At 45.8% G+C, this 12,981-nt stretch overlaps 1 long non-coding RNA gene across 1 annotated transcript; it reads right to left on the reverse strand.

The window, feature by feature from the left end:
- Positions 1 to 3,441: 3,441 nt before the first annotated feature.
- LOC137886546 (uncharacterized) lies at positions 3,442 to 10,112 on the reverse strand. The gene is made up of 3 exons (XR_011104981.1): positions 9,920 to 10,112; positions 8,158 to 8,289; positions 3,442 to 3,583 (listed from the first exon to the last, which is right to left on the reverse strand). It is a non-coding gene; the product is annotated as an uncharacterized lncRNA (long non-coding RNA).
- Positions 10,113 to 12,981: the final 2,869 nt, after the last annotated feature.

Consider the following 12,981-nt stretch of genomic DNA (forward strand, 5'->3'; position numbering starts at 1 on the left):
CTGATGGGAGCAACAGAGGGGAGAGAGTCTGAGACTGTCAGGGTTTAAAGGGAAACATATCATATATTAATATGTATTTCTCCCTGTAATAAAACTATGATACGTGTAATACTTAGAGATTAGATTTGACGCTTTTATGAGTAATAAATAATTTGATAAATGTCATCCTGAGTAAAGCGCTGTTAAACCACAAAGATAACTTTCCACCTTGTATCCACTTTATTTTCATAGCAATCAAAATCCAAAATAGGAATTTACAATTCATTCTCCAACGATCCACAGTCCCTGTACTCCAGGTCTACGCTCACGCTCACCGGCAGCAGTTGCTACCCAAGACACAGCAGCGTTTCTACAATCAAATATTAACCGACTCATACATTTTTCAACCCGCAAACCGGCTCTCTCCAGGTCAAAGTCAGCATGCAGGACACATCTAAATGAAGCGTGTACGGTTGAAGTGGACCACCCTCTACAGACCAGTGCTACAGAAACACAACTAACCATGCTGCGAGGGGACATGGGTTATGAGGAAGTACCTCGCCCATAATAACAAGCAAATATTTGACGAGGTCTTGAGTCACCTCCCAGTAATAAAACCTACAATCTGCTTTGATTCGACCTTCTGCAGACATCAGATCACCTGATCATCGAGAGAATAACCTTAACTATAAACAGAACAGATCCGTGGATCTGACACAACACAGGCAATTAAGAACAGTTAGAATAAAATCTCATAAATGAATTCAGCTCAGCCCACTGCTGTAACACAGCTGTAACACAACAAGCACCACATCACCGGTACAAGTCCCTGCAAACAGAGCCGATATCACAGGTGTGGCCAAGGAAACACCCTGAACGACCCACAGCGCTGCACAACAACACTGATTCAAGATCAGAGATGCTCCACTGCAGGAGCAACTCATGCTGCAGCAGGTTTATAGTTTAACCAGACCAGTGACCTCCCTCTGCTGCACCACACGTCCCACTGGATTCCTGGGGATTTCCCCAACGCCCTTTCTGAAGTGGATCAGTTGTTTTTGCACGTCGGTAATGTGAGTTAAACATTTAGTCAAATGCTTCCTTGTGCTTCTGGTTGCTTCTTCCAATGAAATGTGGTTTAATCACTTCATAACCACAATCATAACAGCTTTTATAACAGTGCTTCATGCTACGTGAGGCTGTACGGTGTTGTAGCACCATCTCCTCTCAGGGGTTCGGGTTCGATTCCCGGGCCAGACGGAGTTTGCATGTTCTCCCCGTGGCAGCGTGGGTTCTCTCCGGGTTCTCCGGCGTCCTTCCTCCCACAGTCCAAAGGCTGTCTCTATGCGTCAGCGCTGTGCTAGTCCGGTGACCCGTCCTGTCCTTTCGCTCAGTGTCAGCTGGGATCGGCTCAAGCCCCCCCGGTGACCCTGAACAGGATAAGCGGTTAAAGATAATGGATGGACGCTACGTGAGACGAGAAACAAATCTGCTGGAGAGCCTTAAAGCAACCACTGAAGTTGTAGAGATGTCGTTCAGATAAAGCATAAAAAAAATCTAATTCTGTAAGAGATGAACATGAAACCTTTGCAATGCAACAAGTTGCAAACACAACAGTGTTTAACTATCATCTTGTAAAGTTGATATGACGCATTATTTAGCAACCATTTGCCTAAGTTCACATCCAGCAGACACAGAGAACACTAGTCTTCATTTGGAGTCGTCTCCATCTGCCTCTTCTAATGCTCCACCGTGTTCACAAGCTGCTTGCTGCTCCATGGAGCAGGTTAGTCTGTCCCGGTCTGTCCCGGTCCTGAACAACAGCTGGGTCCAGCCTATCTAGGGTTATGGAGGACAAAGCCGTACAATCTGGTGAGATCCTATCACCGTTAAAGGTCATCAGGAGTAAAGTTCATTCAGTCCAGCAGATCTTTCCTGAGAAACTGGTGAGTCGTATGTTTGACTAATTTAAAAAAAGGTAAATGTCAAAGCAGTGGTGGACGTTTAGTGATCAGATGTACAGTAGATTAACGAGTCACAAAGCCTCACCGCAGAGTTTCTTCATCTTTTCAGATATCATTGCAGAGTAAACACGGCAGATATTTACACTTTCACGTGTGTTTGAACGTCGTGCCGCTGACTGAGCCGCTGATTTACTGGCTTTGCGTCTTGAATGTCAAACTGTTCTGAAGTGAGGCTCTCTCCATCTGAGCACAGCTGCCGTACAAAAGCAACGTCCCGTCACCCACCGGTCCAGACCACCGACACACCCGGAAGTAAAGCCTCTCTGGGCTGCTGGCCGCTGGGATTCACCGTCTGTACGGCGCTCCAGTGGAAACTGCTCAGGAAGCCAAGAGACGGCAGGTTAATCAGCTTGGTGTGTGTGTGGAGGAGAGGGCAGATCAGGCTGCACACACTCAGGTCATTTCAAACACACACACACACACACACACACACACACACACACACACACACACACACACACAGGTTCATTCTCTGAATAAAAAGACATCATTATATGATCAAGCAAACAAGTTAACAAGCAACTAAAGACAGCGAATTTCATGTTCCTCCTCGTCAGACGTAAAAAGGTAACGTCGGTATTTTTCACTTCCTGTTTGTTATCGTGTCATGTGACTTGCCGGAGGACAACGGTTGAACAGTGAGTGAGAGTAGAATAGATCAGTGACACGGGACACAGTTTGTAGAGATGGAGAACAGAAAGCGCAGCGTAGCGTCATCTAACAGACGTTCAGAGTCGTGGCTGTGAAGTGGAGCCTACCACTGGTGACATCATCACTGCACGGTGTGTAAAGTGTACATAAAAGACGCACTCACAGAAGTACTTGAGAGTCTCCTCAATCTGCTCGTGAGAGAGTCCCAAAACGACCGCCGGCGACAGCAGAGGGGTGTGCAGCCAGTCGTCATTGTCGTATCCGAACACGCTGTCGGCTCGAAGGGTGTAGCTGGGCCGACCCTCTGACAGCAGGCTCACGATCTCCAACTCGGGCAGGTCTGAACAGAGGTCTGAGGGTGTTTGAATACAGATGTGTGAGTGTGTGGGTTCATGAATGAGGACAGAAAAGCAAAGACACAGAGAAGAAGCAGCGCTTTAACAGCTGAAACGTCACCTACGACGGCACACTGCCCTCTAGTGACACATCTATGAACCTGCATCGTTCATTTAAGATCACACTGTTCAAAGTGAGAGAAGTTTTTATCTTGATATTGCTCCTCTGTGACTCACCTGTTAACGTTGACACGTCGTGGCATCGTGTTCCCAGGTCTCTTAGGTCTTCGGCTGAATCAAGATGAAGAGGCTGGGGGTCCACATCCAGGCCCCCCGGTGCCTCCCCCCGCCCCTCCTCATGGAGGGAGAAAGCTGAATGGGAGGCCAGGTGGGCCCGTGGGGACCAGGAGGGAGGAGAAGGAGGAGCGGGAGGAGGAGAAGAGGAGGAGGAGGGAGAGGAGGCGGGGTGGGACAGCTTGACTGGGGCCGGAGGGTTCAGGGTGAACCCGGAGCTGGGTGTCTCGCTGTGGGACTGAGGCCTCCTGGTGTCTCAGGGAGACGACGCAGGCTTCCAGGACATCAGGCTCTGACTGGCTGAGAAGGTGAAGATAGAGAGAGAGAGAGAGAGAGAGAGAGAGAGAGAGAGAGACACAAAGAGGAAGAGAGTAGAAACATCAAAGGAGTGCTGATATGTCTTTAATATGAGACACTGATGTTATTAATAGAACACTTGTTACTTCATAATAAGGTCATCTGTGGGTCACACTATATTTTTAAACCTTTCTATTATTTCTATTATACTAAATACTATACATCTGTGATATAGAACAGTAACTAGAGAATAAAGCATCGTCATAATTAAATATGTTCATCATCATGAAACAGATTAGATAACATCTGATCATGTGAGTAACTGAGACTCATTCATTCTTCTGAACTCTCTCAGCATCAAACCTTTTGTTTGATCAAAGAGCCGGTCCCTCTGTCCGTGTGTAAGGGTCACAGAGATAGAGTTACCTCTGCCTGAAGCTACACACAGATCAGGTTCACACACACACACACACACACACACACACACACACACACACACACACACACACACACACACACACACAGCATGAGGCTCTATGAACTACACACAGAACAGAACGCCAGCAGCTACAGCTAGAGGGAGTCTTGTTGAATACAGTGTGTGTGTGTGTGTGTGTGTGTGTGTGTGTGTGTGTGTGTGTGTGTGTGTGTGTGCCAAGACTTTAAAATATCACCCGATGACATACACACACAAAAAACAACAATCTCATATGTTGTAAAAAATGACGATATCCTGCATGAAGGTAGGATTCTTTGACGGACTGTTTCATTAGAGGGCATTAGGTTTAACTAAGTAAGCCTAATGAGTGTATGTATATATATATATATATATATATATATATATATATATATATATATATATATATATATATATATATATATGTATATATATATATATATATATATATATATATATACGTATATATATATATATACGTATATATATATATATATATATATATATATATATATATATATATATATATATACATATATATATATATATATACATATATATACATACATACATACATACAGCAGGGCGCTGGGTAGCGCTTCATCCTCCTATACTAGGTACAATAATGGTGTGTGTGTATGGAGGAGGTGTGTTTATGACAGTGATTTCGGTAACATACACTGAATCATACAGACCTTTATAGAGATAATACACTCATTCAGACTTCATGCTCCATCCAGGCTGCTAACAAAAGGACACTTGACACGTCGACTCAGTTATTGCAGTCAATAGAACGGGCCGGCTGGAGGGCAGAGGGTCAGGCCCAGTTAAAGCAACAGCTACCGGCCTGAGCACAGCGCCAGCGTGTGTCACGTGACACGCTGCCGTGTGACACACCTGAACACGCCCGTCTCATTACACTTGACTTGAATAGACTCCCCCAGCACCAGCACCACCACCACCACCACCACCACGAGGAGCTCTTCGTTTCTCTTTCTCCTTCGCTCGTCTCCTCCCCTCCTCTGCTCTCCACCGCACAGTTCATCCAATCAGCTGAGTGCTTTTGGTTTGTGGCCAACACTTCCTCATCAATCGTCTCTCTCTCTCTCTCTCTCTCTCTCTCTCTCTCTCTCTCTCTCTCTCTCATGGACGTCGGAGGAGTCCCACCACCTGCACACACTTCAGCTACTCACCCACATCACCCATTATTTCTGGCTGTGGATGTGCAGTATGTGTGGCTTACACCACACCCACCGCAAAACAACTTTCATTTAACATAAACTGTGGGTGCAAAAATATCTTATTTCACAAGTTATGTACTAAAAACAAGCCTGTCCAAGCTCCAGGGGACACGCTTATTAGCCATCTCTCCCTGGGCAGGATGCCAGAGAGAAGACAGTCAGCTGAGTAGCATGCACACACAGCATCATGGAGCTGCAGAGAAGATCGGTGCACCGACCTCTGTGTTCACAAACAGGATAAGGCCACCAGTGAACGTTAACCAGACCCAATAGAGTGACTAACTAACGACTAACTGTTGGGAAGGCTGTTGCTCTAGTTACCGGCTTTAAGTCTGAAGCTCTACGCTGCTGCTCTGTGCTGACAATGCTCTTCCAGGAGGGAGTGAACATGAGCAGAGGCACACAGGGGTGAGAGAGAGACGGGAGGGAGAGGGGGAGGGAGAGAGAGGACACCCACAGCGGAGGGGCTGAAGGAGACACGGGGGAACTGGACGGCACACTAGCAACTCACTCAACTCCAGCATGCACCCAGCACCCAGGCTTCAGGACACCAGAGGGACGCTCACATGTGTGGAGCGTTGCAGTTTTCGGGGCTTTGCTAAGAGGCTCCACGCTTCAACATGAACTACCTCCTACAATGCCGTGTGACATTACAAAGCTAGCATAACGTTCTTAAGTCACCCGACTTCAAACATCACAGCGGATCAAATATTCGACCCTAATCAGCAGAGAGGATAAGATGAGCCCACAGTGCATCAGCATGCTACAGTCCAGAGATAAGCGGACGTGCATCGGTGCATGTCCACAAGCTGTTCACAACACCTGCAGCCCGCTGGCTCTCGCTCACGCATCACAAGACGTTTATGGAGCAAACGGATGTTTAACGAGAGAGACGTCTCTGTGACGCTCACACAAAGACTCGACCGTCACAGCGATCCTTCATTCTACTTCAATGTCGAGGCAAAAGATGCAGAATTCAGAGCTTTGTGTGTCAAACTGACTAGATCTGAAAACTTTAGATGTTTATTAAACCTTGTTTTAGCAGTGATCATCACACAATGCATTATTTGACCAAATTACCGGTAAGACACAATATTTCTGAGAAATAAAATGTTGTGTTTACAGTGTAGTAAAATCCTTTAACACCTTCAGTTTGCTTTATTTAAATCTGATAAGATTTACAAGAACATTGAAATACAGAAACGGTCACAACCCCGTGAATGACATCATTCATTCGTTAGCGTGAGCGGCAGCAGACTCCTGCACCGCGGTGGATTACCAGGGTTGTTTGGCTAACCATTAACCACTCATACGTTCTACGCCAAGTTTTCACAAAGGGGCAAGTTCACTATTCACCCTGTGATATCGTTCATAAAGGTGAGCGAGGGAACACCTGAGAAACGGAGTTAAAATATTTATACTGTAATACGCAGCAGCACTTACAGACGGATCACTTTCAAACAACACAGATATATTGTGATACCTGTTGTATTATTAATGACATCTGTTCATATGTATGAGGTCAGCACAATGCAAACACAGAGCCTGCATCGTGACAAAACACAGGAAATGATGCCGGACGCAAAACAAATATTGAAGTTTGCAGCTAAGAGAGCTGGAAAGGACTGCTTAGAATAAGAGAAGCAACTAGTTATTACTTTAAATACTGATTGATCTGTTTATCATGCGTTTGAATTCATCGATTAACTATCTAGTCTACAGAATCATAGAAAACAGTGAAAACTCTAAAGGTTAGAATAATATGAGTGTGTATGTGATTAATGGTGTAATTACAGGCCGAGGAGAGAGTTCGGTGTTCAGATGAGAACCAATGAGAAAGACGGTTAAACAGCGAGACGCTATCAGACATAAAACAGACAAACGGGAGTGAAGGATCATGGGAAGCGGACAACAGGCCGGAGTACAGAGGACCTCAACGTGAGCAAGAATGTCACCCTGACAACTGGAGAGCTAAATCTGGACAGCATCTCCACATGAAGCGAAAGTGGTCACAAAAACCCAAATACCAATTACTCCCTCTCCAAAGGACAGTCTGCTCTGTTCACTGGACAGGAGAGGTGAGGGACGCGCACAACTGTGGTCCAACACATCCGACCCGGATCACAACTTTGAGATGTGGGCAGGAAGAAGCACACTGACTCAGAGTTAAAGATTATTACTGACTGACATGTCCTTAAAAACACATCATCATGAGTCCATTCTGCAGATTTCCATCAGAACCAAAAGCCCGGATGTGTCCTCAGTCTGACGGCGAGGAGGAGTTTGACTTGAAGGAGTCTTATCAGTTTTATCATGTCGCTAAAACAACAGATGATCTCAGACGATTTAGGGAAATCGAGATCCCTTTATGAATCCACCTCAAATAAGTGTATTATCTTAAAAAAAGAACACCTGGTTGTCTCGTAAACTTTGTATCTGACCTCAGCACCACTTGAGTTAAGAGAAGCCAAACCCCGGAGTAGAATGTGTAACAGACACACAACACTGACTCGCTGAAGGTTACACTAGACTGAAGCGGAGCTCAGCTGTGTTACAGTCAGGTGTGTTTGAGACACATGTTCCCTCTTCTGAGGGAGGGCTGCAAGATGATTAACTCTGAACTACTAATGGGAACAAAATGTGTATTTACCCAGCATACCGTTCACAGCACCGTGTTCCTCTACTCCTCCGGTACCGGATCAAATGAAACAAACCGTCAGCTGTGGAGTGACAGCACCAGGGCAACGTGTTCAACCGTGAACGTGTCGACACGAGTGGAGGAAGACACGCACTGAGCCACAGACACACATGACATGAGCTACATGCTAATAACATGCCAGCAAGCCACAGAACGTGTCAAAGAGCTGGAGCAGACTTACAGCGATCCGGCAGCAGTTGGCTGAGCATACGGGGTTCTGTGTGCGTACTGTCTCCTTGTAGAGCGCGTCCATCAAACGAAGCGCTTCCTGGGCTGCTGGACCGGCCGGCTTCTGTCCTGTCCCGGGTGTGTCCTGTCAGAGGGACGGAGAAGCAGTGAGGCGGGGCGTGGAGGTGGGGCAGAAGGGGGGGGGGGGGGAGAGAGAGAGGTGGAGGAGGAGGAGGAGGAGGAGGAGGGACGTACAGAGAACAGGCCTGCTGGTTCATCACGGTGTGAGTCTGAGAAACAACCGGCAGACCGAGCTCTGTGAGCCGGCGCTGTGTCACTGTGTCACTGGACCGCTGCAGCGGGTCAGCAGGACCCACCTCCTCACAGTTAAAGTCATTTCTACTGTTTCTACTGTACTAACCACACCAGATATGAGCCTATAGTTCAGCCTTTATCACAGCAGGTCTGTTTCCCAGCACTCCTGGTCAATGATTTACAGTAAACAGTGATTCATTACTCACTATAATTAGTCTGTCCTGCTGCAAAGACATGAAGACGTCTTACCCTCTTCATGAATGTGTGTTTCTTCTGTTTAACTGTAACATTAAAATACATCATGATGTCTGTGTTCACCGGACTTAGACGTGAATGTTTATCCTTATCCAGGATTAATCTCCATGACGAGTTTAGTTTACATCCTGAGGGAGTAATGAGAACATATTTACCTTCAGATAACATCAGTGGTGTGTACTGTTCACCATGAAGCTCACTGATTATACACAACACTGTACTGCTTCAGATAACAACAGTATGGTGACAAAACAAAGACTATTTATGACGCTCTATTTCTCCTCATATGCTCTGAAAACATAACAACTAGAAGTTGAATGAAGGGCAATTTAAATTCTTTTAAAACCTGAACCGTTGATAGGTTCTGGTCTGATTGTTTAGTCTTATTTCAGGATTTCATGTTGACCAAAGAAGGGCATTGTAGTCTGAGACTCCTCTCCTCTGGTATCCATCATGTAATCTGATACGGTCATGATATCATGGGTTATTACAGCCCAAAATATTCACTTACATCACACAAGATTTTGCCAAAAAAGCGAGGAGCTTAAATCCCTCAACGATGCCGATGTCTGTTCTTTAAGTGAAGCGCCTCTACGCTCAAATAACTAAACAAACTAAACAAACTAAACAAGTTTACTGACTAACTGTTACCGGTCAAAGTAACTGTTACTGATAAAAGTAACTGTTACTAATCAACAGCTAGTCAAACAGTTAATCAAAGTAATAGTTACTAATCAAAGTAACGGTTACCGGTCAACGTAACGGTTACCGGTCTACGTAACGGTTCCCGGTCTAAGTAACGGTTACTAATCAAAGTAACTGTTACTGACAAAAGTAACTGTGTTTAACAGATTGCTGTAATGTAACAAAAACTGTATTTAAAACACACATCACACAGGGCTGAGCGCTGCCCACTGATTCTCAGATATCACAGATAAATAGTCATAAATAAAGATATGTAGCTGAGCTTCAAACAGCTTCTTCCTGTCGGACCGAAGCGTCACAAATGAATTTAAACGTGTAAACATAAAGACGCCTCAGTGTTAAAAACAGCCAACAGAACCATTTCAGCTGTAGTCCCTCCCTCCCTGCTCCGTTATGGAAAGTTCCCAAGTACCGTTTGAGAAACTCGCTCCAAACAGGTGTACAATGGAACGGTCTGTGACGTCACAGGAGCAGGTGAAACGGGAACGGATTCGACTCACGTGCTCATTTCGCCGGTGTCCGGTCAAGGTCGCGGTCGGTGTTTAAAGTTTCCCTCAGCGAACTCGAAACTCAGCTGTCTGGTCCGCTCCGTGTTCCGTTTGGTCATCTTGAAAGCGAGGCATCATGGGACATGTAGTTCTTCTATGAAACCAACCACCGCATTAAATTGTGCCGGAGGTAAATCATGTATGGTAAATAGAGTTGTCTTTGGGGGACTGGACCACAGAGACGGTCTAGTGTTCAGGTGTTCTGCTCATCTTTCTTCTGTGGGCTGATGGACTCATGGGGACATTAAGAAAGGCTCTTTATCAACAGCTGGTGACATGCAGAGTATTTCACACGCTGCTTATATTTATAGTGTGGTGTGTGACAGGTGATGCAGTATTAATACATAGACACTCTGCGCAGAGGAAGGGCTGCTCTGCTAATGAGTAAACAAAGATTAGCCAACATTGAGAAGATGCAATACCTGCAACAGATAGACGTGTTTATGATAGACTCACATGGATCAACCTCCTCCACCAACAAGCTGTCCAGGCTGGACGTCTGTCTGATTGATATTCCGTTGAATGAACATGTGTGGTTATTTCCAGCCGCCTCTCTTAGTTTATCTTCCAACATGTGACCGATAGCTGAGCTATTTTAACCCTGAGAATGTTGCTCAGACATGCTGCAGCACCCTCAGACGTTCACACACAGACACTGACACACATCTGATCCGACCCCAACAAATGTCTCCGGGCGTCTTTGGCCCCATCCCAATGTCCCCCCCCCCCCCCCCCCCCCCCATAGCCCTGAACCCTGAACCCTCAGGGACTCTGCAGGAACGCTCATCAAAGTCTGTGAGTGAGCGAGGAAGTGGGATTGAGACCACGTTGTGATTGTGTGGGTCTCTGTCTACCTCTAGTGGTAAAATGTCTGAATGAACAGACTCACTAACATCTGGTTCTAAGATCTCCTGCTCAATCATATGTTTTTTGTGTGGGTGTCTTCATTAAATCCTCCATTAATACACATTTACAGTTAGGTTGATATATCTGTCTCATGGAGTAACAAACAGCTCTACCACAGACTGAAATGCTTCTCTGCATTTGACAGAGGACCTTTTTGTTTGCTAATTATTTGCTAATAGCTCATCTTGTAAACCAGCATGGATAACAAGTCCTTGAAGTGTTTCTTCTGACTCCTGAAGACTGTGGGATCAGGTCAAAAGCTCCAGAAGAAGCGAGTAAGTGAACGTTGAGTGGAGTTTGTTTTGACAACTGATTAAAACTTTTCTGTCAAGCTCAGCTCAGCGTCCAGTTTTGGCAAATCCTGCGACTCTTGGACTCACGTTGTCTGTGCTGCTTCATGTCCTCGCTTCCTTTCTGCACACATCTAACATGTCTTTACACTCAGAGCAGCAGAGCAGCTCTCCCGGTACAGGTGGTCAAATGCAGCTCCACTGTCCATTGTTCCGAAACATTCCTCCGTGGTCAGCCGGCGCTACAGTATCTGCATAAGGCATGATTAATAATTTACCAGAGTCTCCATCAGTCCAGCGAGCCAGTGGTCTGCTCCAGGCCACTTCCTGTCCCGAGGACAATGGGGCCATTTCCTGCGGGGTGAGACGCAGAGGACCGGAGAGAGAGGAACAGGCGAGTATTGTAAAGCGGGGACATCATATCGGCGTGTCCTGCAGTAGAAGACAGATCCACGCGTCTGGAGAGATTCATGGTCTGTTTGCTGGGCAACACCGGACCCAGGCCCGCCCACAGGATACTCAGAAAACTGTGTGAGTGTGTAAATACATCTTTGATGTGACAGATTACAGAGACAGAAAGACAACAGCAGGAGAGCTTCCTATGCATTAGCTCATGAGTGTGTAAGGAAGCAGCCTCTAACTTATTCTCAGTGAATATTTCTGCATCATAAAATAAACGCACATCAAAAGCTTAATATTGAATTAGGGCTTGAAACCAAAAGGCCAGGTGTCTTTGGCAGAGTCAGCATGGATCTCACTCTTTTAACTCCTGGCTGATTTAAAAAAATAAAGAGGCCGCTGTGTTCAGAACAATGGCTCCATTCATGTCCCTGCTGCCCTGTCCAGGGATGTCGGAGAAATCCAAAACAAGTCAAAGACATGCAACATATGAGGGGCGAGTCACAGCTCTGAGAGCATGAAGCTGGTCACGCCACCGTCCAGATCAACGAGCGACCCAATGCGCATGAAGCCCCTCAAGACGCTCGTGATAACCCAAGAATGTCGATTGGGCCTGAAGCTATTTTTAAAGAGAGGGCCGTCGGTCCACACATTCACCCGGACAAATAGAACGGCCTATATAACCAGCGGTGGCCTGTCCCTGCTGCCTGTCCCTGTCCCTTCTCTCTGTCCCTTTCATTCTGCGAGGCACAGATGATGACCGTCACAATGGCCACAAAGGAGAGCGCCATGACAACACGCCCGGCGGCAGGACGTATACTATACAGCCTGACCTATCTGCGTCCATCGTCCATCATCCAGTCTGCGTGTGTCACAGAGCGAGACGCGTGTCACTGCACCGTCAGTGTCTATAGGTGGAGAGACTTCATCCCCCCCACCTTCACAATCAGCAGTGAAACTGATCTTTAGCAGCGTGTAGTGTTTCTCAATCACATTATTAATATGAATGTGTTTGTTCTGTGCACTGACGTGGTCACAGTGGTGCTCAGGCACATTTCACACTCAGCCTCCTGCAGATCAAAAGGACAAGTTGATGCTTAAAATCTCTCTGAAACTTTGAATATGCATTCAACGGAAAACTAGTTCCCACATATTGTGGTTTCCTCACACGTCTTTATAATATGAATATACTCTGACTCGCACAGGCGTGTTTTCACCAAATGCTTTAGGCAGTCACAAGCTTTTAGAGCTGATAAAGATTAGTTGATTACTTGAGTATTAGTATCATATTTACAGAAATTTAAATCAGTCATATTAATACACATTGTATTGAATCATTTTACTGCAGTGTGTCCAAATGTTGATATTTACTTTTCCAAAACAGTAAACTAAATATTTCCAGGTTTTGGACTGCTGATT

Source organism: Cebidichthys violaceus, unplaced genomic scaffold, assembly GCF_023349555.1.
Source record: "Cebidichthys violaceus isolate CVI_PGR_0920_01 unplaced genomic scaffold, fCebVio1.0.p SCAF_44, whole genome shotgun sequence".
In the NCBI taxonomy this organism is placed as follows: domain Eukaryota; kingdom Metazoa; phylum Chordata; class Actinopteri; order Perciformes; family Stichaeidae; genus Cebidichthys; species Cebidichthys violaceus.